Genomic DNA, 6,464 nt, shown 5'->3' with positions numbered 1-6,464 from the left:
GCCCTCATGGCCCCCCCCTCTTGCTCCGCCAGTGCTATTATCTGCATCCTAAAATTTCATGGTAAGAAGGCCAACTTCCTTAATTTTCTTTGAGCAGTGTATAATAAACATATATAAATATATATATATATATATATTCAGTCAACTATCAAAAGGAATTTGGAATCATCGTCATTAAAGGACTAATGAGGGTCAGAACACCAGCTTTTATATTCAGAGACATTTAAAGACACCATCAAAGACTTGTATTTCAAATATTTAAAAAAAAGACCTCTTTTACTATTCTGTGGGCGAAAACCACTCGGCATTTCCATGCGCAATGACTCACGCCCCCTTTGTCACACCCACTCTCCACACGCATAAAAGCAAAAGTACACTCACATGTCAAAGTATATAAGAGACTTCTGTGCATATTCTGCCATGATGTTATATTTCAGATATGGATTAATGCTCTATTAAAAAAAAAAAGTATTTTACCACAGCTGCTTGGAGTACGCTCGCGTAAGTTTGTGTGTAATCCTGGATAGAGTTTTTCAAAAGTTAGTTTCCCTTGGCATCCAAAAGTGTCAAAACATGAAGAAAAATGTCCTTTCCCAAAGATTAAGCGTCCGTGTGGCTCGGGTGTGAAACAGGCCAACTCGAAATGCTTTTCTGTCCTTTTCACTCACACAGCCCACTTTCCTGGCCACTGCGGGGCAACTCGGAGGAAATTAAGCCTCGGCTCTTTGACGGCTGTGAGAAGTCCCAAATATTACTACTTAGTGATTCATGACACACATAAGCTGCTTCTAGCAAGGCTCCGAGGTGCTGTGTGAGCTTCTGGCCTCCTTTTAGTGAGAGCAAAAGCAAAACTTTATGAAGATTGGATCAAATGAAGTTTTGTTTGCTTTTACTCTCCTACATAAAGGACACAAATACATTTCAAAGTGATCTTACAGCATCGCACTTAAATACGAGTGATTTATAAATTGATTTAAGACCCGGGTGTCAAACCCAAGGCCCGGGGGCCAGATTTGGCTCCCCACATCATTTTATGTGGCCCGCCAAAGCAAATTATGTCCAGTATGTTTCGTGCAAAAAGACCAACATTCTCAAGTGTCATCAGTTGAAAAAAAATATTTTTTTCTTACTAATCCCACATCCTGCCGCAGTGTCGGCGGGATACATCTACCAGGCGGCGGGCGGGCCCTCATACAGTCTCGGGCGCCGCAGTCTTGTCAGTCATTAATCTACTATGGCGCAGCCTGTAATCCTCCCGACGGAGTGGAGTGAGTTTACAGCGAGCGATCTGAGCCCAGCCTGGAGTGGCGGACAAAAGGAAGCCAAGAAAAGAAGTGCTTGAGAATTCACACTGGCAGCGTGGGCACATGGAGGGATGCTGTGTGCGTCTGGTAACAATTTGGTCAGCAATGCGGCTCTTCAGCGTCAGGGAGAGAAGCTCCGCATGGGCAACACGTTTTATTTTGGAGGCCTCCGTCAACAACGCGCTAGCGTCGCGATTCAGCGTGACGTCGGTAGGCGGAGCGTGGAGAACAAGCACGTCCCCGCTCCGGGCGTCAACAAGTGTGCATAATGACCGTGTGAAAACGACAACTAGTCCGGCATGGTGCTGAGAAGCTAATACATGTCGCCACGAGCGTTTTTAGAGGATTACCATAGTACAGTGGCAATGAGGAACGCAGAACGAAGAAATCAAAATTTACTGGGATTTAAGTTTTAGCTTTCATTTTAATTGAGAGAAAAAGTTGTATAAAGTGGACTCCCACCATTCGGGGCTCAGGGCCAGCAAAAAAAAAAAATGGATACAATGCTATTTTTTTCCTCCAATATGTCCAACCTTTGTTCTCATTTTATTCTCTCATACTTCAAAAAGAAATAGACCGTGCTGTTTAAATTATAGTAAAGACTGTAACGTCGATAACGAATGAACAGAGGGAGTTCTACTCCCTTGCGCTTGTGAGTCTCTTCACGCTAAAATGCTGGCCAAGCCTAATCGGCTGCTTCAATGAAAAATCACTGAGCTGAAAGTCAGGCAGTCTATAAAAATAGCACTGTTTATTTTGAAAGCGAACCCCGAGTCTTTGTATATACAGTTCAGACTCTCTTGGAGTAGCATTCAAGAACAGTGAGTTAAAAAAAAAAAAAAAACGAAATGAAAATGGTGAGGGAAAAAAAGAAATTCCAACATTTGATGCAATTTAAAGCAACAAATGATGCGACGCAAACGTTTCTTCTGCGTGAATTGGTAATGGCGCTCATAAACAAAGCCTGGGGTCGCACTTGAAAGAATCCTTTGGTCTTTCAAGATGGGAGACTCATTAGTGGAAGAATGAAGAAGAAAAATGCGGACAGAATGCACTCGCTCACGTCACGCAGGAATATTCGATATTGCATTCAAAAGTACCCAATGCAGATGGGCCTGCCAAAATCCTGATGGATTGCTTTGTATTATTAAAAAAAAAAAAAGTGAGATGAATTCTCTCTCTCTCTCTCTCTCTCAGTCTGTCTCTCTCTGAAAGGGCCACAATTGGGTAACGGCTTGTTTGGGTCAAAGTCAAAACTTATGAAAGACTTTTCCGGACATTGTGACTTTGACCATCCTGGAAAGGCGGAAGAAAAGGAAATGGATTGGCAAAGATTGGAAGGAAGAGTCCGATCAATTTGGGAAATTACATTGACGCGTACATACAAAAATGGTTATGAGAGTTTTATATTTCTTTTTTTAAGAATTTTGGTGGGTTCATTTTCTTTTCGAACAAATGTTCACAGCAGGGCCTCCCTCCGACCGCCATTTTCAGGGGAAAGAGTCAGCGCTTGAAAACGAGCACCCCTCTCGAACATCAAAACGCGCTCGCGTCTCTCTGAAGACGCCTTTGACAACTTCAAAGTTTTCCTTGGCTCCCCACTTCCATGAGAGCCGGCTTGCGTCGCAAACCTGCTTCGGCTGCAGCGTCAGATGGCCCGTGATCGTTTGCATCCGTGTCGGGCGTCCGGGGGAGACGCTCGGTGAAGGAGGAGGAACCAAAACAAGCTGGTGGGCTTTAATGAGCCTCCTCTGATTGGCTGCCACATTGATCCTCATTAAAAATGAAGCCGTTTTCCTTGAGGGGCTTTATTCCCTGCGAAGACGGCTTGTGCTGACTTGCTGAGGCGACTTTTAAACAGCGACGGCGTAAATTGTGTCACATTAACCGCAAATTGGATATTGATGGGTGTGTCATCCTTTTGGGGGAAAGAAAAAACACCTCCCTCAAATTTCAATTAGCACTTGACTATTCCGGTAGTCAATTAATCGTTTAGAGTAGGGCAACCATCGGTGGCACTATTTCGAGGCTTTTCGGATCTCTTGGGCGGGTCTGGATCGTAATTTCTGAGATAAATGGGTGGTCACCGTATTGGTAATATTGTGCGTATTACTCCAAAACATTGGCTTGGTTATTGCTGCTGGCAGGGCAAGTGATGCGCATGAGGGAAAGAAGCTTAAAGTGAGAGCAGCCGTTGGTGATTAAAGCCCGTCCGAGCGATTTAAGTGCGGTTAGTCATGCTGGGAGCTGCACGTTAAAAAATAAAATATATATATGTTAGCAGATGAAGGCCACCCGTTGACGGAGATGACAGTGAAGAAGCTCTCTCGTCTCTAAATACCCAAAAAGAAGGAGCTTTCTCCCCTAAACGATGACAGAATACGAAGTATATCCTTTATTATGGTGAAGGACTGACTTTTAATTCCTAAATACTTTTTTAACCATCCCATTCAAAGCCTTTGCCCAAGTCTGAACACAAAAAAGACAAAAGTCTTCCGACGTGCATGCAAATAGGAAATTCGTTTGAGCTGGTATCATCACCCCTGATATTGTGTGTGTGTGTGATGATACCTGTCGTCCATGTTGAAACAGCCATCTGACACCTGCTTCGTCCTCCTGAAGGACCAGTCCAGTCTGGTTACCTCTTGGAGACACACATGCGAGCCAACCTGGTGATGGGAAAACCAAAAAGACAATGATAAACATTTCTGAAACTAGCAGGGAACGTGCGTGAAAGAGGGAAAACCCGAGCCATTATGGAACTTTTCTATGCACTGTGGATCGGAACCTTCCTGCAGTTTTGCCAAGCCTCCATCTACACGAACGACTGGGCCTTAAGGATAAAAGGAGGCGCTAAATCTGCTAGCGGCATAGCGGAGAAGTACGCATTTGTAAATATGGGACAGGTGAGTAGCAAATTCTATCTATCTTGGAATGGACTACATTTTTCCCAGTGCTGAGTATAGCAAACAATTTGTGGCAAAGCATATATAAAACAATATCCATTACACAAGAGGCAAGCGTAAATTGTACTTTCGGAAAGGGGCGCAGTAAATGAAAATGTATTCTATGCAATTTGCTGTGCAACATCTGCCTAGGCAGGGTGATATTTATTATCCTTTTTCGGGTGGGGTACTGGGTGAGGTATCAAGTATTAAAACATTGATCAAATGTGACAGTGGAAGCCGCCCCGTACAGCTGCAGTAAAGCAGCGGATGATAAACGAAATAAATAAATAAATAAATCGGGAGGTAATGAAGTGTTGCTGCAAGCTGCGGCGGAATTCAGTTAAAATATTAGTTTAATTATGTCGACGGCGACGCTCGTGTCGAGTTTAATTTACGCCGTCTTTCACCCCTCGTGCCCATTTAATTTGCCTTTGCTATATCATATTAATTATTGGAGCAGTTAACCTTAAAGCAGCAGGCTCGCCGCTGTTTTTAATCATCGGGAAATTTGCCTCCCCCGGTCCGTGAACGGTACAATACCCGAAAAGTGCGGGGGGAAAAAAGGAGTGCATTAATCAGCGAGGACAAAATGGGGATAATAACTCTTTAAACGAGTAAAACAGATGGGGAGTTAGTATGTCGTTTGGAAAATACGCCTTTGTGTGGCTGACACGAAGGAGCGTGGGTCACCCGACCGATATGAAATCTCACAACATCTTTAATTAGAGTTCTAATTTATTCTCGTCACCCGCCTTATTATTATCATCCATTTAGCCCATTTTCATTAAGGGATCTCGCCGAGCCGCTGGAAATAAAAGCTGCTTACGCGATGACGTCTCCAATGGTGACTAACGTTTCGCGACTTGAAAAAGGACCCCGGAGTGTACGGTTACCACGCGATTGATTATTTATCAGCTCTTTAGCGCTGGATGAGTCACCTGGAGACTAAATTATGCATTTTCTATTACGATTGGAAACCGGTCCCCGGTGTGTCATTAATTTGATTTTGTGAAAGGATCAAAAATGACCGGACGCGTTTTACTTTGTTGCGGTCCAGTTTCACGCAAATGCTTTTGTCTGTGCCCAGATTGGACAGCTGAGTTGCCACTACGTCTTTCGCCACAACCGAACGGCGGTGAGGTCCACAGCGCCCAACGTCAAACTGACGGCTGGTGTCGCCATGGAGACCGAGGTATAATTTTTTTTTTTGTCAAAACGTCAATCCAGTTTTGGGCAATAGTTTACATGTTAGCATAATTTTTTTTTTTTTAATTGTTTGATTTGAAGGTGGAATGGCTCCGACAGCAGGTGATCAAGAAAAGAGTGAAAAGAGCTTTGTACTCCTTCAGCAAAAAGGAGCACAAGACCTGGTTCAATGTGAGTCAACCGTAGTGGCGCAATCTCCTAATGAAAATGAAGATTGCATTTTAATAAATAATATATTTCACATTGTGTTTTCTTTATTTTTACCAACGTACGCAACTCGAATCAATACTTCTACTGCAGTACGGAGTGTGAATGTTTTTTGCTACAACCGAAGAATTCCGTCAGGCCGAACACAAAAAGATACATTCTTGATATCTGGACGGGGAATATGAACAAATAAAACAAAAATTCAATGTTTTCGTTCAATTGGCTGGCGACTGACCTCACAATAATCAACGAAAGACCTACTAAAAATTTGATTCGGCTTTTCAAACCAGAAATAATCACTGCATCTTAAATATATCAACATTTGCTTCTACCCCCCCGGCGACTAATTTAGATTCGCCATTATTTACTTTGCAGCTCTGCATCGATAACTCAGAAGGCTGCCGCCCCCCCATGAACATCGCTGGGGCCTGGGGGCGGGGCTACACCGGCAGCGGTGTGGTGCTGTCCGTCTTAGATGCTGGCATCGATGGAGAGCATCCAGACCTGAAACCGAATTATGTAAGTATCCCCCCCCCCCCCGAGATGGGATTTGATGCATTCGGCAGCAAGGGGGGGGGGGGGGGGGAGTTGGGGTACATTAATCAGGATCAATTTAGCGCAGCTCTTAGTGTAAGAGTGCATAAGAGAGACAGATAGCAAAGCTTTTGGGCCAAAATGCTCGGAGATCACTATTGGAATGGACATAAGATGTCTGATCCACTTAGGCGTCGGGGCGGACTGGTGAATAATGCTCTTTGTGATGGGTTTGACGAAACGGAGACGCACAGCTGCTGGCATC

This window comes from Syngnathus typhle, linkage group LG12, assembly GCF_033458585.1.
Source record: "Syngnathus typhle isolate RoL2023-S1 ecotype Sweden linkage group LG12, RoL_Styp_1.0, whole genome shotgun sequence".
NCBI lineage: Eukaryota > Metazoa > Chordata > Actinopteri > Syngnathiformes > Syngnathidae > Syngnathus > Syngnathus typhle.
The sequence above is the reverse complement of the archived record's forward strand: the minus strand, read 5'-3'. Positions refer to the sequence as shown.